Source organism: Prionailurus viverrinus, chromosome A1 (assembly GCF_022837055.1).
Source record: "Prionailurus viverrinus isolate Anna chromosome A1, UM_Priviv_1.0, whole genome shotgun sequence".
NCBI classification, from domain to species: domain Eukaryota; kingdom Metazoa; phylum Chordata; class Mammalia; order Carnivora; family Felidae; genus Prionailurus; species Prionailurus viverrinus.
The window spans coordinates 2,081,164-2,109,010 of NC_062561.1; the positions used below are offsets into that span (position 1 = coordinate 2,081,164).

General features: G+C 45.4%; 1 long non-coding RNA gene across 1 annotated transcript; it reads left to right on the forward strand.

The window, feature by feature from the left end:
* The first annotated feature begins 17,094 nt into the window (after positions 1–17,094).
* LOC125162251 (uncharacterized) lies at positions 17,095–26,906 on the forward strand. The gene is made up of 3 exons (XR_007150941.1): positions 17,095–17,263; positions 25,633–25,751; positions 26,365–26,906. It is a non-coding gene; the product is annotated as an uncharacterized LOC125162251 (long non-coding RNA).
* The last annotated feature ends 941 nt before the right edge of the window (positions 26,907–27,847 follow it).

Here is a 27,847-nt window from a genome sequence, read left to right on the forward strand (position 1 = left end):
GGCTCTGAGCCATCAGCCCAGAGCCTGACGCGGGGCTCGAACTCACGGACCGCGAGATCGTGACCTGGCTGAAGTCGGACGCTTAACCGACTGCGCCACCCAGGCGCCCCATGGACTCTTATATGAAAAAGAAAGGAACATCTATATCATTTAGGGCTTTGTTTTTTAAATCTTTTTGTTATAGAAATCTAACCTGTGTACTAAAAAACAGTAGGTGTTAATAAACCTATTTAGACATTTTAAATAGAAGTCCCTGCTATTTACTGACATGCTACCCTTAAATAATTCTAATCTCTTCAGTTCCCAAAGTCCTGGGCCTTTAGCTGAAAGCCTGGACTTTGGCCAAACAGCGCAGAAGATGAGCTCCTCATTGAGGGCTCGGGGAAACCAGGAAACAGAAGGGAAGAACGTAATGCTGAGAACTGGCCTTCAGGCCAGAACCAATCCGATGGGGACCCCAGGGCTGGAATGAGCCAAGTTTCCCTTCTAAGTGTCTGTGGATGTGCTGAGCCACACTGGGGACCCACAGTGGAAAACTGCTCAAGTTTGGGCCTCTCTGTTAGGCTCAAGAGACAAATCATTATTAAGTAATGAATGATGAATGGGCTTCAGGAGGCTCTGGAGAAAAACACAGATGCCCGTCTACTTGTAGGACCCACAGGGGAATGTCTCTCCTATGATGAAGTCCTCGGGGGATTGAGAAGTTTCTTAAGATCTCCAACTATGCACACTCTATGTATTGGGCACTAACTGGGTGCCAGACAAAGGATCAGGTATGAAAAATTAAATGCAAAGTCGAATAAAATGATTCCCCTACCATCAATTAGCTAACCTGGAATCAGGGAAACAGGCCAAGAACTATAGTGTGATCCCAAGGAAATTCCACATCTGTGGACAGCCCTATCAGTCTTCTTGATGCACTGATGGAAAGCATCCTGGGAATCCCACCCTTGTCTGGAGTGCTATCTACTGGGTTCATGTGGTACTCAGGGATGAGATCACTGTTGCACTCCGTAAAGAAAAACCCACTTTTAGAGACAGTGCAGCCCACCCTTCAAACTCAGAGAAACACTGCACACCATCAATACCGTTAGATGTGCTGGCTCTGACTTCAGATACTCAGGTGGAAACTCACCCTGCTCAAGTGGAAAGTAACCCTGCAATCTTTCCCTGCCCTTCTCATTCATCAAAGCACCAATTCTCAGAGTCTGAGTGTCTCACAAATGCCTCCTAATGGATCTATCCCATGGTTTTGTTTACTTTGTTTATCAGAAGAAGCTCCAATGGTATATTTTTATCCTTAATAGGCCTCCTTTAAGGCATGTCAACCTCTTAATTTACGTTGCCTTAGGAACTTTTTCCTTTTTCAGACGGTGGACAACCAGTTCAAAAGACTAGGGTCTGAGCATGGGTACAATTTGTGTGGGTCGACCCAGGAGTAGCCTACGTCACGAATGCTATACTTCCATCCTTGGCATCTCCAGCCACGAAGAAAAGATGTGAAATGCATTAAAAGACCGTTCTTTTCCCCTTGGTTTGTAATGGATGACTGAAGAAGAAAAAGAAGAAGGAGTATGCCTATAAAATTTTGTACATACAGGTGCATAAAACGTATACGTATAAATAAATACATATACCTAAGGTGTGCATTTATATATAAAGTCTGGCTTTGGTATCAGAACACTGCCAGCCTCATAATATGAGTTGGGAAGTGCTCTATTTCCTAGAAAAGTTTGTGTATAGTTGGTCTTTCTCTCTTCTTTAATGGATGGAAGAATGCACCCGTGAAACCATCTAGGCCATGTAGACCTGGAGTTTATTATATGTAATAAAACATCCTTCCTCCTTTCAGAGGTCTTTACTTAGTATGCATCAGCTTACTTAAACATTGAATTAGGAGGGCTGTGTGCTTTGGGCACACGATGAAGATCTCCAAGTCAATTGAACCCAACTGAAATGACACGTGCTTAACTTCTGAGTCACCTTAAAAAGCTCTTTCGTCTTCAGATTGTTTGTTTTGTGGCATTTTTTGGTTATATAGTCTCATAAATCACACACAGATTGGCTGAAAACAGGTACAGTTTGACACTCCATAATAGTTTAAAACCACATGCCTGGCCAAAAAGCGTATGAAAAGATGCTCAACATAGCTAATCATTAGGAAAATGCAAACCAAAACCACAACAAGACATCACTGCACATCCATTAGGACGGCCACTATTATAAAAACAAAAAAACAGAAACAGAAACAGAAAAGCCTGAGGGGCAGGCTTTAGATTTGGCAGATGTCTTATCGCCTACGGGGCTGCTCTCAAGGTGCATAGGCTGTAGATGCCATCTTGCCACTTTTCTTCTGTCTTGCCCCAGCTTGCTCGTATCTCCCACAAAAGAGGTTATACTCTCATGTGGAGCCCCAATTTTTGTAATTGCCACCCAGAAGACACCTCTGGATCTCCTGGCTCTGGTGGCCAGTGGGGCTTATGACTGTGGTAACTACAGACTGTATATATATTTGCAAACAATTAAAAGCTGATGACTGAGGGTCTGACTTCCAATCAGCCTGAATCTAGGTGCTAAGATCCTCCCCTTTGGGATATTGACAAGTCTAGGCACATATGTAACTATAGGGAGCTACTAAAAATATAATAGACTGCTTGGACAAACACAAAGGTTTGAGAGACAACCAAGAGATGGGACAGGGTTGAACAAAAAGGTATATCTCCTACACAAGGCCACTCCTTCAAGACTGGGAGAGAAGTCTCAACAGCATAGAAACCAATACAGAGAGTCAAGCCAAATGAAGAAATAAATAGAGGAGTATGTGCCAAATGAAAAAACAAGATAAAACCTAGAGAAAAACCTTAATTAAACAGAGATAAGTAATTTACCTGATAAAGACTTTAAAGTCATGGTCATAAAGATGCTCGCCAAACTGGGGAAAGGAAATGGATGAACATGTGAGGAATTCAACAAACAGACAGAAAACATAAGAAACTATGAAACAGAAGTCACAGAGCTGAAGAACACAATGACTGAAATGAAAGTACACTAGAGGGGTTGAACAACAGACTAGATGAAGCAAAGAAAGGATCAGTGAACTCAAAGCAAGGCAGTGGAACTCACCTGATTGGAGCAGCAAATAGAAAAAAGGATGGAAAAAAAAGTGAAGACAGCTCAAGGGACTTATGGAGCAACATGAAACCGATTAAATTTGTATTATAGGGCTCCCAGAAGGAGAAGAGAGAGGAAAGGAGGAAGAAATCTTATTTGAATAGTGGCTGAAAACTTCCCTGACCCAGAAGAGGAAACAGACATCCAGAATGAGGAAGCCTAAAGGATTCCAAACAAGAGGATCTAAGGAGACCCACATCAAGGCACATTATAATTAAAATGTCAACAATTAAACAAAAACAGAGAATCCTAAAAGCAAGGAGAGAAGAAAAATTCTTACATATACAAAGGAATCCCCATAAGACACTCAGATTTTCCAGCAGAAACTGTGATGGCACAGGTGAGCGGCATGATATATTCTAAGCACTGAAAGAAAAAACTTCCAACCAAAAAAAACTTCAACCTACTCTACCTGACAAAGTTATCATTCAGAATTGAGGGAGAGATAAATAATTTTCCAGATGCAAAAGATAGAGGAGTTCACCATTAAACCAGCCTTACAAGAAATGTTAAAGGGAATTCTTTAAGCTGAAAAGAAAAGATGATCGTTAGTAATAAGAGAACATAGAAAAGAATCAATCTCATTGGATAGGTAAATATATAGTAAAGATAGTGTACTACTCACTTATTAAGCTGGCATGCAGGTCAAAAAATGAACTAGTAAAAATAACTATGAATATAATAATGAGTTAAGGGACATACAAGATAAAAAGATGTAAATCTGACATTAAAAACATAAAATGTGGGGAGGGAAGGAGAGCAAAAATGTTGAGCTTTAGAATTTGCTCAAATTTAAGTTGTTATCAATTTAAAATAGATTATTATAGATATAAAATTTTGTATGTAAGCCTCATGGTAACCACAAGTCCAAAACATATAGTAAATACAAAAACATAAAGAGAAAGGAATCTAAATACATCACTAAAGAAAGTCATCAAATCACAAAGAAAGAGAGCAAAAGAAGAACAGAGAGGAACTACAAAAACAACCAGAAAACAATTAACAAAATGGCAATAAATACATACTTATCAAAAAAAATATATGTAAATGGACTAAAGTCTTCAGTCAAAATACATACAGTGGCTGAATGGAAAAAGAAAAAAAACAGACTCGATGTTGTTTACAAAAGACTCATTTTATTTTTTTAAAGTTTTTGTTTATTTTGAGAGAAAGAGAGAGAGAGAGTACAAGCAGGGGGAGGGGTAGAGAGAAAGGGAGAGGGAATCCTCAGCATTAACAGTGTGGAGCCTGATGCAAGCAGGGCTCGATTCCACGACTATGAGACTTGAGCCAAAATCAAGAGTCAGATGCCCAACTGACTGAGCCACCCAGGCGTCCCTACAAAAGACTCGCTTTAGATGTAAGGACACATGCAGACTGAAAGTGAAGGAATGGAGACAAATATCCCATGCAAATGGAAACCAAAGGAAAGCTGGGTAGTTATATCAGATAAAATTGACTTAAAAATTTTTTAATGTTTATTTATTTATTTATTTATTTTTAATTTTTTTTTCAACATTTATTTATTTTTGGGACAGAGAGAGACAGAGCATGAACGGGGCAGGGGCAGAGAGAGAGGGAGACACAGAATCGGAAGCAGGCTCCAGGCTCTGAGCCATCAGCCCAGAGCCCGACGCGGGGCTCGAACTCACGGGCCGCGAGATCGTGACCTGGCTGAAGTCGGACGCCTAACCGACTGCGCCACCCAGGCGCCCCTATTTATTTATTTTTGAGAGACAGAGAGAGAGAGGGCACAAAGTGGGGGAAAGGCAGAGAGAGAGAGAGAGTGAGAGAGAGACAGAATCCACAGCCGGCTCTAGACTCTGAGCTGTCATCACAGAGCCCGATGTGGGGCTCGAACTCATGAACCATGAGATCATGTCCTGAGCCGAAGTTGGACACATAACCAACTGAGCCACCCAGGTAACCCCAGACAAAACTGACTTTAAAACAAAGACTGCAATAAGGCAAAGAAAAGCATTACATAATGCTAAGGTGGTCAACACAACAAGAGAATACAACATTTGTAAATATTTATGCACCTAACATAGAATAACCTAATATACAAAGCGAATATTAACAGACTTAAAGGGAGAAATTGACAGCAATACAGTAATAGAGGGGACTTTAACACTCCACTTAACACTGGACAGATTATCCAGACAGAACATCAGTAAGGGAACATTGGCCTTAACACATTAGACCAAGTGGACTTAACAGATATATGTATGTATATAGAACACTCTATCAAAAAGCAACAGAATACACATTCTTTTCTGGCACACATGGAACATTCTCCAAGATAGATCATGTGGTAGGTCACAAAACAAGTCTTAATTGATTTAAGAGGACTGAAACCATATCAAACTTGTTTTCCAACCACAATGATATGAAAGTAGAAAACAACTACATAAAGAAAACTGGAAAATTCACAGATATGTGGAGATTTAAAAATATGGTACTGAAATACCTACAAAAGAGAAATAAAAAAAATACCTCGAGACACATGATAGTGGAAATATAACATAATCAAAATTTATGATGCAGCAAAAGCAGTTCTAAGAGGGAAGTTCATATCAACAAATGCCTACTTCAAGAAACAAGAAAAGTCTCAAATAAACAATCTAACTTTACCCTTCAAGGAACTAGTAAAAGAAGAACAAATGAAGCTCAAAGTTAGTAGAAAAAAAGAAAATAACAAAGATTAGTGTAGAAATAAGTGAAATAGAGACTAAGAAGATAATAGAAAAGATCAATGAAGTTAAGAGTAGGTTCTTCAAAAAGGTAAACAAAATTGACAAACCACTAAGATGAATCAAGAAATAGAGAGGACCAGGGGCGCCTGGGTGGCGCAGTCGGTTAAAGCGTCCGACTTCAGCCAGGTCACGATCTCGCGGTCCGGGAGTTCGAGCCCCGCATCAGGCTCTGGGCTGATGGCTCGGAGCCTGGAGCCTGTTTCCGATTCTGTGTCTCCCTCTCTCTCTGCCCCTCCCCCGTTCATGCTCTGTCTCTCTCTGTCCCAAAAATAAATTAAAAAAAAAAAAAAAAAAAAAAAAAAAGAAATAGAGAGGACCGAAATAAAATTGGATATGAAAAAGATGTTACAACTGATGCCACAGAAATACAAAGGATCATGAGAAACTACTATGAATAATTATACACCAACAAATTGGACAACATAGAAAAAAATGAATAAATTCCTAGAAACATACACCCCACCAAGACTGAATTAGGAAGAAACAGAAAATCTGAATAGATAGATTACTAGAAAGGAGATTGAATCAGTAATCAACAAACAAACAAACAAACCGACAAACTTCCAGGACCAGACGACTTCACTGGTGAATTCTATCAGACATTCAAAGAATTGATACTGATCTTTCTTAAACTCTTTCAAATAAGAGAAGAGGAGGAAACGCTCCCAAAGTCATTTCATGATGCCAGCATTACCTGATACTAAAACCAGACAAGGATGCCACAAGAAAAGAAAATTTGAGGCCGTTATCCCTGATGACCGCAGACGCAAATATCCTCAACAAAGTATCAGCAAACCACATTTAATAATGCAGGGAAAGGATCGTATACCAGGATCAAGTGGGATTGATTGCAGGGATGCAAGTTTGGTTTAACATTCACAAATCAACCAATGTGACACACCACGTTATCAAAACGAAAGACAAAAATCATTTGACAAAACTGAACATATACGCATTTATATATTAAAAATTCTCAAAGCAAGTAAAGAGGAAATGTACCTTAACATAATCAAGGCCATATATGACAAGCCCATGGCTAGCATCATACTCAATGCTGAAAAGCTAAAAGCTTTTCTACTAATATCAGGAAAAAAATAAGGCTATACTCCCTCTACTTTTATTCAACATAGTAATGGAAGTCCCAGCCAGAGTAATTAAACAAGCAAGGGAAATAAAAGGCATCTAAGTTAGAAAGGGAAGAGTAAAACTGTCATTAACTGCAGATGACATATGACATATAGAAAACCCTAAAGACTCCATAAAAAAGTGTTAGAATTAATAAATTTGGTAAAGTTGCAAGATACGAAATCAATACACAAAAATGTGTTGCATTTCTATTTACTCACAATAAACTACCAGAAAGAGAAATTAAGAAAGCAATCCCATTTTCAATCACATCAGAAAGAGTAAAATACTTAGGAATAAATTTAACCAAGGCTGTGGAAGATCTATACCATGCTCACAGATTGGAAGAATCAATGCTGTTAAAATGTACACACTACCCAAGGCAATGTACAGATTCAACACAAACCCTACCTAAATACCAATAGTATTTTTCACAGAAATAGAACAAAAAATCCTAAAACTTGTATGGGACTGTAAATGACTTTGAATCTTGAGGAAAAAAAAAAAACCCAAAACTGGAGTCATCATGAACCCTGATTTAAAGTTTTATTACTGAAAATAATAGAATAGAGACCCCCAAAATAAACTCATGGATGTCAATTAGTCTTCAACAAAGGAGGCAAGAATATATAATGGGGAAAGGATAGTGTTTTCAATAAATGGTGCTGGGAAAACTGGACAGGCACATGCACGGAATGACTGGATCACTTTCTTACACCATACACAAAAATCAACTCAAAATGGATGAAAGACTGAGGGTGCCCGTCTGGCTCATCAGTAGAGCATGTGACTCTTGATCGTGGGGTCATGAGTTCGAGCCCCATGTTGGGCATAGATTACTTTAAAGAAAAGAAAAGAGAAGGATTAAAGAATGGAAGACATAGGGGCACCTGGGTGGGTCAGTTGGTTGAGCATCAAACTCTTGATTTCTGCTCAGGTCATGATCTCACGGTTCGTGGGATCAAGTCCTGAATCAGGCTCCAAGCTAACAGTGTGAAGCCTACTTGGGATTCTCTCTCTGTTCTTCTCTATCTGCCCCTCTCCGCTCACATGCACTCTCTCTCAAAATAAATAAAGCTTACAAAAAGAGAGAATGGAAGACTTGAAACTATAAAAGAAAACATTGACAGTGAGCTCCTTGACACAGGTCTTGGCAACGGCTTTTTGAATCTGACACCAAAAGCAAAAGAACAAAAACGGAACTATACCAAACCAAAAATCTTCCACACGGCAAAGGAAATAATCAGCAAAATGAAAAGGCAACCTATTGAATGGGAGATATATTTGATCTCGCAAATAACATATTTGATAAGGGGTTAATTTCCAAACTATGTAACAAACTCATACAACCCAACACCTAACAATCTGATTAAAAATTAGAGAGAGGACTAAATAGACATTTTTCCAAAGCAAGCATCCAGATGGACAACAGGCACATTAAAGTATGTTCAACTTCATAAATCATCAGGGAAATGCAAATCAAAATTGCAATGAGCTAGCACCTCACACCTGTTAGAATAGCAATTATCACAAAGATGAGAAATAACACGTTGGAGAGGATGTCTAGAAAAGGGAACCCTGTGCACTGTTGGTGGGAATGTAAAGTGGTGCTGCCGCTATGAAAAATGGTGTGGTGACCTCCCCCACAAAGTAAAAATGGAATTACCGTATGAGCCAGTATTCCCACTTCCAGTTCTATACCCACAAGAACGGAAAGCAGAATCTTGAACATATATTTGCAAATCCATGTTCACAGCAGCATGTTTTACAACAGCCAAGGACCCAAGCGTCCACTGACAGATGAACAGGTGAAAAGCAACGTGATATATACATACAATGGAATATTACTCAGCCTTGAAAAAGGAGGGAATCCTGTCACAGGTTACAGCACAGATGAATGTTGAGAGCATTATGCTAAGTGAAAATAAACAGTCACAGAAAGATAAAACTGCTTGATTCCACTTACAGGAGGCACCTTGAGTAGCCAGATTCATGAGAGACAGAAAGCAGGAGAGTGGTTGCGGGGGGCTGGAGGGAGGCAATATGGAATTTCTGTTTTGAAAGATGAAAAATTCTGGAGATCTGTAGTACAACAATATGAATATACTTAACACTATTGAACTGTATACTTAAACATGGTTAAGATGAGAAATGTTATGTGTTTTTTTTTACCACGATGAAAAATAACCCAGATACCTAATTTTTAAGTTTTGATCCCTTGTGAACTAATTAATATCATACATGAACTATTATTAGTTCCTCTATGTTTCACACCCTTGATTTACATACCCAGGGTTGCTTGGAGTTTCAAATAGATGACAAATACAATCCAGTCACCATCACAATGCACTCAGTGGGAGAAGTTCAGACATGTGTTAGCTTCACTCGTTGTTTAGGATTGGAAACTCTCTCTCCAGTGTCATATGAAATCTCAAATTTTGTATTTTCTTAAAGATTTTATTTTGTTATTGTTATTTTTTAATGTTTACCTGTCTTTGAAAGAGAGAGAGAGAGAGTGGGAGAGGAGCAGAGAGAGAGGGGGACAGAGGATCGGAAGCAGGCTCTGTGCTGACAGCAGAGAGCCCGATGTGGGGCTTGAACTCCCAAACCTCGAGACCATGACCCACGTCAAAGTCAGATGCTCAACTGGCTAGCCCCAGGTGCCCCTAAAATTTTTATTTTTAAGTCATCTCTATACACAACATTAGGCTCGAACTCACAACCCCGAGAGGAAGAGCTGCAAGCTCTACCGACTGGGCCAGCCAGGTGCCCCTCAAATTTTGTGTTGTTTTTGGTTTTTAATTTTTTTTTAAATTTTTTAATGTTTTTATTCATTTTTAAGACAGAGAGAGACACAGCATGAGCAGGGGAGGGGCAGAGGGAGGAGACACAGAATCTGAAGCAGGCTCCAGACTCTGAGCTGCCAGCACAGAGCCTGACGTGGGGCTCGAACTCACGGACTGTGAGATCGTGACCTGAGCTGAAGTCCGACGCTCAACCGACTGAGCCACCCAGGCGCCCCCGTGTTGTTTTTAAACAATCGAACACAGCATAGAAATTCCAAATAACAAATTTAGAGTGGAAGAGAGCCAAAGCATAAGAGACTCTTAAAAACTGAGAACAAACTGAGGGTTGATGGGGGGTGGGAGGGAGGGGAGGGTGGGTGAGGGGTATTGAAGAGGGCACCTTTTGGGATGAGCACTGGGTGTTGTATGGAAACCAATTTGACAATAAACTTCATATATTGAAAAAAAAACAACAAAAAAACCAAAATAACAAATTTCAGTGAGATGTACTATTTCAGCAGTTTTGATTAAAAATAGTAATTTTCTCTTAGTTTTTCAAGACTTTCACTTTCAGTCATAGCACTGTCCTCAATTAGTGTCGCTCCGACGCACGCACATCGAGGCCGGTGGAGGTAGATGGAGGCCGGTTTGCCAATGTGCAAGATATTCCGGTGGTTCTTAGTACAAGTGAGTAACAGCTGCCATGTCCCCGGCTTAAACAGGTAGAGCTTGGGGGTGAGGGGGAACAGCGTTCTGAGAGGACAGGAAGAAGACGAGGACGTCGTCCACCCGCGTCCCTTCTTGAGTAGGAGGCACATGGAAGTCCTACACTTTCAGAGACTGTATTGTTTTATGTTGCGGTTCAATAGCTGGAAATGCTTTTCTCTGGGGACGCTGGCTATATTTGGTTCACGGTATTGCTTTGCAGGCATTTCTTCCCAATTTCTTTTATTAGTTAAGTAGACTTTGGTTAAGACCAAGCAGTTTACAGGAACAGATTTCCTTGACAATTTATTTAAAAAGGAATTGGGGAGGTCAGCTTGTAGTCAGGCTAGATGGGACACATGTGTCAGTTAAAACCCATCAAGAAGCTAAGGATAAAACCACACAAATCAGCAGCCTTGTCTGATGGGAAAAATTACTCGACTCACAGTGAGGAGACTATAATTTTCATTTCAAGTCAATTACCAACCAGCAAGACATTGGGGACATCTTTTAAATTCCTTAAGTCGCATTGATTCATCTATAAAACGGAGGGTGGGACTATGTGATCTCTTAAGGTCCTCTCCTGCTCTAAAATCTTATGGTGTAATGAATCCAGAGACCCACTGGACCTCCCAGCCTCTGGCCCCAGTCACTCGTGCAGGCTTCTATGTAAGTCCATGCTATTTGGCTGCCCTCCACGACTCAGATCACTTCAAACAGGAGTCACTAACAGCCCCGCAACAAACAGTCCTCCCATCTCCCCCTCCCTGACCTCCCTCGTTCCTCCCATCTCCCCCTCCCTGACATCCCCAATGTAGTTTTCCTGCTTGCTCTGCATTTAAGGGCACCAGGAGGTCAGGATTTTCAGTCCTCACTGTTTACCCTCCAGTCCTCTGAGAGCAGAGTGTGGGCGAGCCCAGTAATGCTTGAGGTTCAGACTCTGTGGAGTAGAGTGCAAAGAGCAGGAATAAACAGACACAGAATGTGGCTCCACCTTTAACCCGCTCTCAGACGTGTTAAGTGCGGTAATGAGCACAAAGGACCGGGATCTGACACACAGAAATATAACCAATCCCTTTCAAGTACAATTAAAAAAAATTTTTTTAATGGTTATGTATTTTTGAGAGAGAGAGGGAGACTGAGCGTGAATGGGGAAGGGGCAGAGAGAGAGGGAGACACAGAATCCGAAACAGGCTCTGGGCTCTGAGCTGTCAGCACAGAGCCCGACGCGGGGCTCGAACTCACAGACCGCGAGATCATGACCTGAGACGAAGTCGGACGTTCAACCGACTGAGCCGCCCAGGCGCCCCAAGCACAATTTTTAAAGCATTTCTCATACTGTGAAACCCTCCTTGGCCTTCTCCCCTCCTCCTCCCACACCAAGCAGAGAGCCCACCCTACCTGGCAGACGTCCGATTCCCTACAGGACCACTGGCTAAGCCTGCTGGCGTCAACAGACTGGAAGCGGGCTGGATTACCGTGTAGATGAGAGCAAGGAATCCTATCCACCTGGGCCAAACACAGAAAAGCCCAAAGTATATAAATTTGCTAAGGGGGTGCCGAGTTGACTCAAAAACAAGCACACACCAACGTCTCGTCCAGACACAAGGGATGAAGTCAAGACTCAGGACTAGATGTCTCTGAAAAGGAAGCAGGGCAGAATCAAGGCGGGAGGGGGGGAGGGGGGTCCCTAAGTTAGGCGGATCAATAAGGATCCATCTGACCTCTCTTACAATTCAATGAACATCCTTAAAAAGTTCATCTTCAGCAAAGAGTAAAAACAAAGTAAAAGAAAAAGCAAAGAAAAAAGAGGCCAAGGACGTAAAAATCCAATTCAAAAGGCTGACACTTTAAAAAATCAACTTCTCTACGATATAATTTACATACAACAAAATGCACCTATTTAAGCGCAATTAAAATAAGAAACATTTCCACCATTGGTTCCATAAGGAACCCAAAAAAGTTCCTTATTCTCCATCTTTTGTTGAAACCTCTCCTTACCCTCAACCCCAGGCAACCACCGATCTGTTTTCTGTCCCTTAGAGATTAGAATGCCTTTTTAAAAAGAATTTCTTACAAATAAAATCAAACGCTGGGACCCCCGGGTGGCTCATTTGGTTGAGCGTCGATCTCTTGATTTCTAGCTCAGGTTGTGATCTCGCTGTCATGGGATCGAGCCCCGTGTCCGGCTCCGTGCTGAGCATAGAGCCTGCTTGGGATTCTCTCTCTGCCCCTCCCCCCTCTCTCTGTGTGTGTCTCTCTCTCAAAATAAATAACTTAAAATTTAAAAACAAAAAAAATGATATCAAATGCTATGTACTTTTCTGTTTCTGTTTTTTTTCATTCTGCAAAATATTTTTGAGATTCGTCCATGTTGTTGCACGTAGCTGAGTATATTCCATTGTACAAATATACCACAAGTTGTTGACCTACTCACCTGTGAACAAATATTTGGGGTCTTTCTAATTTGGGGCTGCGAACGTCTGTGCACAAGTCTTTGTGTGGACAAATGTTTTCATTTCTCTTGGGTGCATACCGAGCATCGGAGTTCTGACACACAAACCTGGTAAGAGATTGCCAAACTGGTTTCCAAAGTTGTTGTACCCTTTTACGCTCCCACCGGCAGTGTATTCAAATTACAGTTGCTCTACATCATTTGCCATTACTCGGTATTGTCCTTTCAGTTCTAGGCATTTTAATGTGTGTGTAGTCATTTTTATTTGCTTTTTCCTGAGAATAATAATGCAGAGTGTCTTCATGTGGTTACATTTTTTTTGCACGTTTTTTTTTTTTTTTTGCAAAATCGTTTGTTCTGTTTGAGCTGTTTATCCTGCCGAGCTCTCTTAGAAGTACTAGTATTTTGTCCATCAACTTCCTTAAATGTTCCACGTAGATCATCGTATCATTGGCAAATAATTACAATTTGGATCCTCCGTTCTGATATGCACACATCGGTTATTTTTCTTACTGTATTGCATTAGCTAGAATTTCCAGTAAAATGTACTATAGAGAAATTATAATAAGCATATTCATCTTGTTTCTGACTATAATGAAAAATTTGCACTGTTTCACCATTAAGTATGACGCTTTTGTATGTTTCTGATAGCTATACTTTATTCAATTAATAAGAAATCTTCCTTCTGTTGATAATCTCATAAGTGTAGCAAAATGCTTTTAATGCAAGCAAGGCTGTAAATTTCTTTCTGAATACAATGCTGCACATTTTTTTTCTTTTAAAGTTTACTGATGTACTTTGAGAGGGGGTGGGGTGGGGAAGGGCAGAGAGAGAGGGAGAGAGAGAATCCCAAGCAGGCTCGGTGCCATCACCACTCAATGCCACAAACCATGAGACCATGACCTGAGCCGAAATCGAGAGTTAGTTGCTTAACCGACTGAGCCACCCAGATGCCCCCGGACATTTCTAGAGATATATTTTTACCTAGAAAATAAATGTGATGCTTTAATAAGATCACATGACTATGGAATGTGATGTTACTAATTTGATTTAAACATAAAGAAGTGTCAGTTTAGACACAACTTCTTCTGGTCACGTGTTACAAAGAGTAAACAAGCCAAAGACCCCAGATCTACCGGCTACAGACCCAGAAGGGGAGGGAATGAGGAGGATACATTTTAACTGGTTTCCCGAAGAAAGGGCCCTTGTAAGAGAAGGCGACAAAAGTAATGAGGCCCAAGTGTGCGAGGCCAACCAGATCTCGGATTGCACTTGGCGACAGCATGGCTGTAACGGGCTAGTCTCACCTGAGAGACTGCGATACCATGAACTTCCCGACTTCTTCCAAGTGCACGGCGACACGCGGCCCGTGGCAGGCGGCTGCGGAGACGTCGTGGACCCGCCGGGGCAGCCGGGCAGCCCGTGCAGGTGGCCGGGCAAACAGGCGCACCCGCACCAGCAGCCGGAGAGCCCTCGCACCGCGACTGCGTCGCTCTTCCGCCTTGTAGCCCCTCGGCGCTTCCGGAAGCTTCCGCCCCAAGAGCCGAGGCTCCTCACCAGCCAATCGCCTTTACGCAACGGGACTAAGGGAGCCCTCCTCCACCGCCCCCCCGCCCCCACCGCCCCTTGCCGGAGAAGCATCAGGGGTCTCTGCGCCATTTGCAGGCAAGCTACGGAGATGCCAGGAGTGGCGCGAAGCTGGGTTCGTGCCCCTGTGAGCATCTTATGTTGTCTGTGCCGTTTTCTGAGTCTGCAAGTGATCTTTCCGAGACCCCCGGACCCTGCCGTCTTGGCAGACTGACATTGTACAAGTGAGCAGATCTTTTTTTTTTTTAGTTTTCAGAAAGAGAGGGAGAGAGAGACAGTGCCAGCCAGGGAGAGCGGCAGAAGGAGAGAGAGAAAAAAAAATTTTTTTAACTTTTTTTAATGGTTGTTTATTTTTGAGAGAGAGACAGTGTAAACCAGGGAGGGGCAGAGAGAGAGAGGGAGACCCAGAATCGGAAGCAGGCTCCAGGCTCCGAGCCGTCAGCACAGAGCCCGACGCGGGGCTCGAACTCAAGAACCGTGAGGTCATGACCTTAGCTGAAGTCAGACGCTTAACCGACTGAGCCCCCCCCCCCCCCCCCGGGCGCCCCAAGAGAGCGAAAGTCTTAAGCAGGCTCCACGCCAGCATGGAGCCCATCGCGGAGCTCGATCCCTCGACCGGGAGATCGTGACCTGAGCTGCAATCAAGAGTTGGACACTCAAGCAACTGAGCCACCCAAGCGCCCCAGCGGATCTTTCTATTCCACACCATGATGTCAAAGCCAATAAAAGGCCAAAACCAAGCTCCCCAGACTGTATCTCGCAAAACTGCTCTCACACAAATACGAAAAGCAGCTCCCCCACGACCCTCATGCCAAACACACATCACTTACACACACTCGCTAAGTGCCAGGCCCTGTGGCACATGCTTCACCGATACCAAGTGGTCCCATTCAGGCCTCTGGGCAACCTCGCAAGGCTGCTGTGATTCCCCCTCTGTCACAGATGAGGACGAGGCTGGGAGGGGCTCACTGGCTTCCCCCAAGGTCGCACACCGGCTGGTGACTGAACCAGGAGCAAATCCAGGCCGTGGGCCTCGGAGTCTCTGCTCTTAATCACTACAGGATACTTCCTTTTATCCAAAAGTAAAAGGGAAGAAATGTCACCAGGTAGGGATGTACTTAAAACCAAACAATGCATCGTCCCTCTGGGCTGCAAAGTGAATCCTCAGCACATCCTGAGCAACTTGCATAGGCAGCACTGGATGGGGACGGGTCACCGTCCGGATACAATCAGAACGGTTTACATAGAGGGGCGCCTGGGGGCTCCGTCGGTTGAGCGTCTGACTTCCGCTCCAGTCGTGACCTCACGGTTCGTGAGTTCGAGCCCCGCGTGGGGCTCTGTGCTGATGGCTCGGAGCCTGGAGCCTGCTTCGGATTCTGTGTCTTCTTCTGTCTCTGCCCCTCCCCCATGCTCGCTCTCTCTTTCTTTTCTTTTTTTTTTTTTTTAACATGTATTTATTTTTGAGACAGAGAGAGACAGAGCATGAACAGGGGAGGGGCAGAGAGAGAGGGAGACACAGCATCTGAAACGGGCTCCAGGCTCCGAGCTGTCAGCAAAGAGCCTGACCAGGGGCTCGAACTCACAGACCGTGAGATCATGACCCGAGCCGAAGTCGGAGGCTCAACCGACTGAGCCCCCCAGGCGCCCCCCCCTCTTTCAAAAATAAATGAACATTAAAAAAAATTTTTAATTAAAAAAAAAAAAAGGATCAGCTACATGGAATAGCAGCCAGCAGCCCACACTGTAGTTGGAAGCGGATGACCCCGTTCTTCCGAAAATGCCCACTGCCCGCTGGTGTAGGGGTCGGGGATAGTGGCCACGGGTGGGTCGCGCGTGACCCCAAATTCGTTGGCAGCAAGAGCCAGGGTTGAGACCGCGGGGAAGCGGGGAGGCGCCGCAGCCGGAGCCCGAGGCGAGACGCAGCTGTTCGGGGGCCCCCGCGCGGCAAGGGCACGTTGGATCTTGCCCTTGGATGTCGCGGGACCGGGCGCGGGAGCCAGAGCCCCCAGGCCGGGGGGGGGGAACGTGCGTCGGCTCCCGGGCGCGGGTCGAAGGAGCCTTGCCACCCACGAGGGGCAGCGGCCGCGGCACCACCGCCCGGAGGCCCCAGGACCCTCGGGCCCCGCTCGGGCCCCCGCCGGCACGCAAACCCTCAGCAGATTCTCCCGCGGTTCCTGATCCCGGCTGGACACCTAGAGGAGGCGAGCGGGAGCCGGGGACTGCGGGGACCGGGCCGGGGCCCCTGCAGCAGCCCCGGGGAAGGAGGCGGGCAACCTCTGTCACATGGTCTGTGGCAGCTCTTGTCCAAAATGTCGCTCCCTTCCGTCTCCCCAGTGACGGTGTGAGTCGTGGGCATCCCAGCACACGCTTGGAAAAACTGCGTTTCAAGGAGGGCGGGTAATGGGCCCAAACTGGCACGAGCGGGGAGTGCTGCAGCTGCCCTTGAAACCCAGGACGCTGAAGGCCACACACAAACCTTCCCGTTGTGTCCTCCTGTCCAGGTGAGTGTGGATGGAGGCGGGGCCTGCTGTCTACACTAGCTCAGACACCGGGGAGTTTCCTAACAGAGGCCACCGCTTTCTTTCTTCCACTCCACGCATTGTTGAACGGCTTTTCCTTTTCACACGACCGACGTAACCACCAGTCTCAAATGACCTCTGTGTAGGAATCTTAAGCAGGTATGTTTTTTCGAGCTTATTCAAGTCGACGCAAATGGTGTTGGCAGAATGAAGAGTGGGAGCAAAATTTAAATGACTGCAAATGTCGTGTCGGTATCTTCTGGATTGGAGAGCGAAAGTCTGGGGATTCGCATGGGCTCTCTTCAGACTAAGGGTCTGAAAAGTGCCGCACTCGGCATTGCCTGTCACTGCCGTGTCGCTCAACTCAGCCCTGACCCGCTGGGACTGACCCCCACCCCGGGAAGGGGGATGACTCGCTCAGCTTCCTGTCTGGGAAGCGGTGCCCGGGACCCGGACCCGGAGCCACTCCCTGGGGGCCGAGCCCTCCCTCCGTTCTCAGCTTCGCCTTGACTCTGTGGCAGGCTACCCGGAGCCACCTGGACTGGAGTCAAGACAGCCTAATGATGCCAAACCTCTGTAATTACTACTTGTCCATTTTACCTGCCCTTTTTTTTTTTTTTAAATTTTATTTTATTTTTTTTTAAATTTTTTTTTCAACGTTTATTTATTTTTGGGACAGAGAGAGACAGAGCATGAACGGGGGAGGGGCAGAGAGAGAGGGAGACACAGAATCGGAAACTGGCTCCAGGCTCTGAGCCATCAGCCCAGAGCCCGACGTGGGGCTCGAACTCCCGGACCGCGAGATCGTGACCTGGCTGAAGTCGGACGCTTAACCGACTGCGCCACCCAGGCACCCCTTACCTGCCCTTTTAAGCACGGTCCAAGAAACTAGGACATCTTTTGTAGTGAATTCAAAACTAAAGCATAACCTCTTGGAAATTCCCATTGGAGGCCGTTCTATTTATAAGGTTCTGATGACATCATGGCCTCAGCAATGACAGGTCCTGTGCACATGAAATTTGGAACGTGGACCAAGTTTTGGGGATTTTCTATGCAGCTCCCAGTACAAGACTAACTCAAGATGTACCTGAAATAACCACCTTAGCTTTATATTTATTTTCCCATATGTTCTAAAATGTATCGGTCAGGGCCAATTTGTTGTCATTCATTCATTCATACAGTTTCAGCCAACGCTTGTTGAGTGTTAAACTCAGGTACAAGCTGGGCCTTGAGACACAAGGGAAAAAACATACACCCTACTGTCTGGAAGAAAGAAAGAAAAGAAATAACACTGGTTAAGTGCGAGTCAACTCTGTGCACTGAGTTAGAATGACAGATGTGGTAACAAGTAATGGAAATAGAATTAAAAAATTTTTTTTAGCATTTATTTATTTTTAAGAGGCAGAGAGAGACAGAGCACGAGTGGGAGAGGGCAGAGAGAGAAGGAGACACAGAATCTGAAACGAGCTCCAGGCTCTGAGCTGTCAGCACAGAGCCCGACAAGGGCCTCGAACCCATGAACCGTGAGATCACGACCTGAGCCAAAGTCAGAGGCTTAACCAACTGAGTCACCCAGGTGCCCCTGAAATTGAGTTAATAGAATAGAATAGACTAGAATAGAATTTTGGAGAGTGGTCACTCAAGATCCTATGGGTGCATGGGAAGGGGAAACGAGGTGTCCTTCCGATGGAGGTGGCCAGCTGGCACCTGCGAATGTAGGCAACACGTTATCTTTCCTAATTCTGTTCTTCTTCCGTGTGTTCCGATACTGTTCTTTCCTCCGCCACCCAGGCATCTCTTGGGCGTGAGGGGAATGTTAGCACAGACGATAAACAATTGACCTAACTCCCAAGTAGAGTCTCAGTTTACTCAGTTAGCCTTGTTTTGCCTGTTTATCTAAAAATTTCTTTATTTCTTGAGTGGTTAATGTACTCACATGATTCATGTTAGCTGGCGTTTGGCAAAAGTTGATTCCCACCCTCGGGGATGACTTTGGGGGGCGGGGGTTCGGGACGTTAGTGGAGGCAGTCGCTGCCGATGTGGTGGGAACAGCGAGAGAACCAGGACTAGACGAAGTGGGGCCTGAAGGTGGACGGCGTTGCCGGGATCTCGTGACAGGACGCGAACGGGTGAGGACTGCTTCTCACGGCTGAGCAGAGAACGTGGTTTCTCGAGCTGGAATCCACTCCCGCTGACGATGCTGTGAAGGTTGTTGAAATGACCACATGGGATTTGGAATATGACACACACTTAGTAGTTAAAGAAGGGGCAGGGTTTGAAAGGATGGACTCCGAGTTTGAAAGCGGTTGTACTGTGGGTGAAACGCTCTCAAACAGTGTCGCGTGCACGGGGAAGTCGTTCACGAAAGGAAGTCAGTCGATGCGGCAAACTTCACTGTTGTGTTATTTCAAGAAATTGCCACGGCCACCCCAGCCCTCAACACCCACCACCCCGATCGGTCAGCAGCCATCAACATCGAGGCAGGACCCTCCAGCACACAAAAAATGTCGCTTGCTGAAAGCTCACATGATGATTATTAGCACTTCTTAGCGCTAGACCTGCTCTCAGTAGTTTTAGGTTGAGGTACAGGGAGCCTGGCTGGATCAGTCGGGAGAATCCGTGTCGGTTGGTCTCAGGGCCACGAGTTCGAGCCCCACGCTGGGGGTAGAGATTACTTAGATAAATAAATTTAAAACTTAAATTAGGGGCACCTGCGTGGCTCAGTCGGTTAAGTGTCTGACTTCCGCTCAGGTCATGATCTCACGGTTTGTGGGTTCGAGCCCCGCATCGGGCTCTGTGCAGACAGCTCGGAGCCTGGAGCCTGCTTCGGATTCTGTGTCTCCCTCTCTCTCTGCCCTTCCCCTGCTTGCACTCTTTCTCTCTCTGTCTCTCTCAAAAACAAATAAGCATTAAAAAAATTACATTAAGGTACATATACTGTTTTTTTTAGACATAATGATATAGCAGTTAAGACTACAGTAAACATAACTTGTATATGCACTGAGAAACCAAAACATAATTTGACTTGCTTTGTTGTGATATTCACTTTGTTTTAGTGGTCTGGAACTGAACCTGTAATATCTCTGAGGTATGCCTGTATATTTACTTGTTCACCACCGTTTCTTTTTTCAGAAGACTATAAACTTCACTGGGTCAGATTTTTTTTTTTTCTGGTTTATTGAACAGCCTCAGCTGTACAGATCCGCAAATACAGTAAATGTTCATTAATATTTATTGAATAGATGCACTAAATTTTCATTTTATTTTTCTGTAAGAATTTTCATCTTTTTTCTTACAAATTTTTCACATAGCTCACATATTAGCCCTTTATGAATATGCTGTAAATATTTTCTTAGAATATCTGTCTACAGTTTTCTTTATGAATTTTCTTACACTATTGATAACATATTTTGCATACTGTATTATAGACTTTTCCAACTTGTGACTATAGATGTTTTCTCATATCTTTAAAAAATCCTTTGAAATCAGGACTACCGGGCGGTAGAAGCAGAAATCTGCTGTGTCTGGGCACATCTTGTGACCTGGAAGAACGTGCTAGATGATTTGTGTGAGAGAGAAGGTCCCTCCTGGGAAACAAGGAATTCTGGGGGTGCTGGCTGGCTCAGTCTGTAGAACACGCAACTCCCGAACGTGAGTTTGAGCCCTACGTTGGGCATAGAGATTACTGAAGTGAATAAAACTTAAAAACGAAACAAGGAATTCTGAGGAGAGGAGCCACGTCCAAGGAGCTCGATTTACTGGTTTCCGCCCATTCTAAGACATGCTTTTGTTTTTTTCTTTTCACATTTTCCCACTCTGGACCAGGATGTATCTTACAATCGATGGCACCTTCCAATTACAGTTGGCAGTGTTTTTCCCCCTTTTAATAGCACCTAGAATAACAACGTGCCTCACAACCGGTAAGTCTTAGATTTGGTGAGATTCAAAAAGACTTGGTCACCTAAGGAGAGTGCGGTTGAGGCCACAGCATGGTCCACAGCATGCAGTCCTCCCCTCCCAGCTGTCCCTTCGCTAGTCTCCCTGGACTCGTGTTTAATTCAATGGCGAACAGGAACAGTTAAAAGGAAAAATGGAGGTGTCCCAAGTACGAGAGGACACGAGAGGGACGTGACACTCTGGGGGTGGGGGTCAGGCTGCACCTTGGCCTACAGGTGTTCCGGGGCATTGGCAGCACTTGGCCAAGCAGACCTGCTCTGGAAAGACTTGGGAGATCGTAAATGGTCCCGGGTTCCACCGACATCTCTCTCCCTCCCTGGGTCAGAGATTTGAACCTCCGGGGTGCGGGTGGGGGCGTGGGGGAGGTTGGCTATTGACTTCAGTTACAGTCGCGAGAAAATGCGGAGATAGGTTAGAGCTCAAGGAGAATCAACCTTCCCTTAAAATGTATTCACTTGAGGGGGCGCCTGGGTGGCGCAGTCGGTTAAGCGTCCGACTTCAGCCAGGTCACGATCTCGCGGTCCGTGAGTTTGAGCCCCGCGTCGGGCTCTGGGCTGATGGCTCGGAGCCTGGAGCCTGTTTCCGATTCTGTGTCTCCCTCTCTCTCTGCCCCTCCCCTGTTCATGCTCTGTCTCTCTCTGTCCCAAAAATAAATAAACGTTGAAAAAAAAAAAATTTTTTAAAAAAATGTATTCACTTGATGGGGCGCCTGGGTGGCGCAGTCGGTTAAGCATCCGACTTCAGCCAGGTCACGATCTCGCGGTCTGTGAGTTCGAGCCCCGCGTCAGGCTCTGGGCTGATGGCTCGGAGCCTGGAGCCTGTTTCCGATTCTGTGTCTCCCTCTCTCTCTGCCCCTCCCCCGTTCATGCTCTGTCTCTCTCTGTCCCAAAAATAAATAAAAACATTGAAAAAAAAATTAAAAAAAAAATGTATTCACTTGAGATTATTCAGGGCTTCAGGCACGGTGGGGTGAGTCTCCTCAGACCTGCGAGGAATTCCAGCTGCTTCTGCTGGCAAGAAATAATCAGCGGGGTTTGAGAGTATTCACCTCCATCCAAATGCACCCAAATGCCCTCATTACAGTGCATGGGGTACCCCCCCTTTTCCTGTCAGGTCCCTCAAATTCATAGACCATTGGGCAAGGCTGTGGATGCGATGTGTGTTGTAATTCTGAAATCCACAGGTTTGACCTTTGGGCCTTTTGGGGACAGTTTACTGGCTCTGCAGCCCGAAAATACAAGAGTTTCTTTTAGAGCCGTTACTGAAAATCTCTGGTTTTCTGACTCTGCCTTGAGTTGAAAGTGATAAGCCCCAAGCATGAAGTTGGAAGTTTTCTTTTGATAAGCATTCCACGCAGCCACTCTGCAGGCCTTGTGAGCAGCATTCCTGTCCCTGTGCCCTCGCAGTGGCCACTGGCCCTCAAAGCATCACCTTCATCCCTGGCGCCCGCAGATATAGACTCAAGCAACTGTGCGGTCCGGGTGTTCTGCACCTGCAGGGGCCCATTTCCACTGCCGCCCGACCCATTCAGCTTAGACAATGAATCCCAGACCCCCACCTTTGCGGGTCATTTCCTGGAGCCACTTCTGACGCCAAATAGTTCATCAGTCAGGGTTCTATCGAAAAAACAGAAGCCATTCCAGATATTTTAAGCAGAAAGGAATTTAATTTGTAGAATCAGATACTTAAAAAAAAAACTGATGGAAGTTCTAAAAGAACAAAAGTCAAGGGAAGCAGGCATCAGTTTCCAAATTCATCATGCGAGCTGTGGGGCAGAGACTTAGGAATCTGTTGCCATTTGTTTCCTGATCGAGAACCTCTGCCAATGGTCAGACACCTGGAATCAGGGGGCCTCACAAGGGAGCCTGGTGGCTGTGGAGAGCGTTGGCTGTTCTAGGGTCCACACATCTGCCCACAATGTCTGTGCCCCGTTGCCTTTCAAATAATGCATGAGTGCCCGTCGTGGGCAAAATGTAAACCCTAGAACCCTGAAGGCAAGGGTTTCGGGGAAATATAGTTCTTTCCATGGAAGGCGGCGGTGATAAACAGGGTTGAAGATTAAAAAAAAGAGGGAGAGAAAGCCTCACTATGTCTAGCACGCCCCATAAAAATAACCTTTTTTGTAATCAGGAATTCACCTCTCTTAATTAGACTCTTCCTGTGGAAGGCTCCTGCCCTGGCCATGACCAGAGTTTCTCAATGACTGACCCTCAGGCCAACTGCTTCGGGTCAACCCGGGAGTTCCCTGGGCCCCACCCCAAACCTACTCTCTGGAGGTGAACTTTCTGGAACACTTAAGTACAATTACTACTAACGTTAGGGGCAGTCCATGGTGCCTTCTGGGAGGCTTTTCTTTTCCTCCTAGCTATGAAGCTAGCTAAGTTTTAGAAAGCCCACAGAACTCAATGAGCATGTCCAGGTCCCAAGAGCACTCTGTTCAGCCAGAGGGGGCACTGACTCTGCTCAGAGTGGCAGCTTGTGTTGTCAGAAGCAGGTGGGGACCTTCCACCCACTGGAGGCATCTGAGACTGGCCCAGCCTCCCTGTAAGCCCCAGTGCGTGTGTCCAAGTACAAAACAGGAAGCTGCCTTTGTCCTAAAGAATGACAAGTAGTCCACTGTAGGCTTCCAGCTAATCATCCCCAATCATTACCCTCGGTAGAAATGACACATTTATAGTTACATACCTTTATACCTTAGCAGAGAATAAAATTACGCTGAGTTACAAATCAGATGGATATTAAAATTCTAAAGATGATGGGTACGAAGACAAATATACCATTATAAATGCTCGAGACTTAACTATTTTTTCTTTTTAAGGACAGGCAATTAAAAATTAAATTGGTAAAGAACAACAACAACAAAAGAAGAGAGGCAAGTTAACTTGCCCACTAAAACAGTTGGAGCAAAAACGGAATCTGGTCTTAAAAATTCTTTGAACTTAGGGGCCTGGGTGGCTCAGTCGGTAAAGTGTCTGACTTCAGCTCAGGTCATGATCTCATGGCTCGTGAGATCGAGCCCCGCGTCGGGCTCTGTGCTGACAGCGTTATGCCCAGAATTCGTGATCCCCAAAGACCACCAGGGAGCCGAGTCCGATGCAAAAGCAAAGAGCCTTTATTCGAGCTAGCTCGAGCTCAATCACCTACCTGCACCGACGCAGCGACGAGTTGCCGGAGAGAGAGAGAGTTTCAAAAGCATAAAGGTTTTATAGGGATCATGGCCTCAGCCGATTGGCTGGGGAAGGGTCGTGGCCTCAGCTGATTGGCTGCCAAAGTGTGGTCCCAGATCTGCAATTATCAGCATCACCTGGAACTTGTTAAAAATGCAAATGTTGGGCCTGGTGGTCATAGATCCACTGAATCAGAAACTCTGGGGGTGGGGCTCAGCAATCTGTGTTTGAACAAGTCTTCCAGGAGATTCTGATGCACCTGAAGTGTAAGAACCACTGTGTCTGAGGGTCTCTAACACGTTTGGCCTCAGTGTATACAGAACGTTTCTCACTGGTCACCTATGAACCATTGGCTGTCAGCCTTGCCGTGCTATATAAATACCTGGCACCAAACACCATCCCCGGAGACTCTGATGAGTTGGTTTGGGGAGGGGTAAAGTGCTCCCAGGTCATTCTAAGCCTGGACAGGCTTGAGGGCTCCTGCCTCCGGCCCCTACCTGAGAGAAGCCCTCCCTCTTCCACTCACACTTTCCACGCCTCTCACACTCCCCTTCCTCCCACCTCAGACTTCGGAAGAATGCATCAATCGGTAGCCTGCTTTCTTAGAAAACATAAGTTACTCAAGGGGAGGAGGCGTGGTCTGAGGTTTGAGCGGGAACCTCTTTCTGCGGCCACGTCGGGGACACAGTCACTAGTCGGCCGGCCTAGGTCTGGTGTTTCAACAGCTCGGAGCCTGGAGCCGGCTTCAGGTTCTGTGTCCACCTCTCTCTCTGCCTGCCTCTCACTCTCTCTCTCTCTCTCAAAAATTAATAAACATTAAAAAGATTAAAAAAAATCTTTGAACTTAGAACCGTGCAAATGACAAAGAAGCGGTGTCTGACACATTGGTAGCCTTGTACAGAGATTCCCCAGCCTCTTGAATTTCAAAGCTCATGCGCTTTTTGTGCTTGTTTGCTTCCCATGTGACCCTAATGTGTAGCCGGGATTAGACACTTCCGGTTTAGAGGTTTGAAAAAATACCACCTAAATGTAACACGCCAAGTCACCATTGTTGAAGTGATACGGAGTCCCCATTGTTTTCACAGCACTGCCGACAGCCCTCTGCTGTTTCCTGTCCCACAACGGTGTCTTCCTGGACCCGTGCCAGGGACCGTTGTCTTCACCTGGCCTGTAACCGCCTCCCTGCTCGCCGCCTTTCGGGAGCCTGGGATTATGGCTGATCCCCGCTCCTGAAAGGCGGCGACTTTCCCTGGGCGAAACCAGGGGTGCCCACTAGTTACCGTCTTCTCTCTTGGCCGCCATCTGGAAATGTCTTCCGACAAGCCTACCCGTTGACTTTTCCTCTCTTTTCCCGGCTGAGACCTTACGATTTTGAAAGAAACCGATTAAAATATATATTCTCAGGAACCTGAATTGGCTGCCAAGAATGCTGAGTCACACCCCCGATGAGGAGGATTTTCAGCAGGAAGAAATTTGCTCCTTCGCGTGCCTTCCTGTAACAGAAAACGTGACCGTTGCAGTAGGTGAGCAAATGCTTCCATTTTGAATAAGTTATGCCTCAATTCCGTACCACCTCATATTTTAAAATACGTTGTAACGTTTAGTCTTGGAACAAGACGGTGTCACAACCGTCAGGGTGATATTTGTGATGTGGGAACGAACAAGAACACCCAAAGCTATCTTCTTTCTTGTGGAGAACAAAAAATACAAAGCGGGTGAATGACTCAGGTGGCCGGTGAGTAATGCCTGGCCTGGAGTGGTTGTTGCCTCCTTTCAACGCCCCAGGGGCACATTTGGTGCAGACACTGCATTTTTGGCGGTCCTGTGGCTGAAGACTCTCTATTTCCCTCCATCAGAGGCTACCAGGATCCGTTAGAGGCACTGCCCTGGACACTGGTCTGGGGCCGTAGGTGGCGTGGAGGCGGGCCCGCGGGGTCCACTCTGCTGGCAGCCGGTGTTCCTCCACACTAGTTCTGGGACGTGGTCCCGCCTCTTCTGCCCACCGCCTGCCTCGCTGGGCAGCTGCCCATTTTCCAGACCTGACTCATCAGGCTTCTCGGTGGTCCTGCGAGTTTTCCAACTTCTTTTCGGTCAGTTGCTTTTCTTAACTTGGCTGGAGTCTCTTTTTACTCGCAGGAGAGCCCCAACCACTACAGTTTCCTATTCCAATGAAAATAAAACTCGAACTCCTGCCGTGGCCTCCAACAGGTGAGTTCGTTCCCTGCCCACCTCTCAGCCTCATCTGATTCCTTTCTCTGCTCTGTCCTCCCTCCTCCACCCTGGCTCTTTTCGGTCTCCAGCGCACTCTGTCTGAGGCACCCCAGCTCCATCCCGGAGCTCTTCGGCCGGGAACCCTCATTTTCCAGGCCTGCTCCCTTTGCCTCGACCAGTAGAATTTCGGAGCGCTTGGCCCTACTTGTTTCCGCGTGAAGGCACCAGGATCTAAAAGCCTGGGTGTGCGTGTGTGCGTGTCCTTGTGGTGTCTTTGTTGTTCTTCACTTCTTTTCTGTCTCCTCTACCCTAAGGTCCTCGCGGACAGGGAGGTCATCCTTCTTTACTACTTTATGCCTAGCACCTACGATGGTAGTAGGCATGTCATAGGAGAAGGTGCTTAGTAAATAGCTGTTTAAATAAATGAGTCGGTTTCCAGTGTCACAGTACTTTTTTTGATCTTCACAATAATCTCGTGGCGTAAATGTGTGCTTTATCTACCCATTTCTCAGGGAGGCCATGAGGCTTGCCTTCAGTCGGCAACTAACAGGGGAAGAACCTGGCTCATATTAGTTTCGATTTCATTCCTTTTAAAAACCTTATGGAAAAAATCTGATATTCTTCACACCATACCATACTTGATAAACATTAAAAAAAAGCATCGTAAAAAAGATATTACTTTTTCCTTCGAAATAGAAACTTCTAAAATACCTAAGCACCAAATCCTCTCTTCACAATGTCCATGAAAACAATGCCAATTGTTCAAGCCATATGTTTTGGGACCTGCCCATTCATTAGATTAAAATAATGGCAGGGGCGCCTGGGGGGCTCAGTCGGTTAAGCGTCTGACTTCAGCTCAGGTCACGATCTCATGGTCCGTGAGTTCGAGCCCCGCATTGGGCTCCGTGCTGACAGCTCAGAGCCTGGAGCCAGCTTCGGATTCTGTGTCTCCTTCTCTCTCTGCCCTTCCCCTGCTCATGCTCTGTCTCTATCAAAAAATGAATAAACGTTAAAAAAATAAATAAAATAAAATAATGGGAGCAGATATGGAAAGAAGTAAAGGGATTTGAAAATGAAGGGCAGGACCAACATGGCTTGCTGATAGGTTGGATACAGAAGATGACAGGCATCTAGGCTATACTAACTAGGTTGCCTGTTTCATGACAGTAATTTGGGACCGTGTTCTGAACCACAACTTGGCCTGCTCCTGATTTCTGTTTGTTTGTTTGTTCATGACAGTAGATAAATTCTGAAGACTATCAAAACTCTCTGCTCTGCCTCTGTGATCCTAATATTTGTAGTGTAGGAGAGATCTTACATCAAATATTTCATTGATAACACAGATAAATAGAGGTTTTATATTAAAGGAACATTTTTGCCTGACAACTTCAGATTTTAGTGGTGGTGG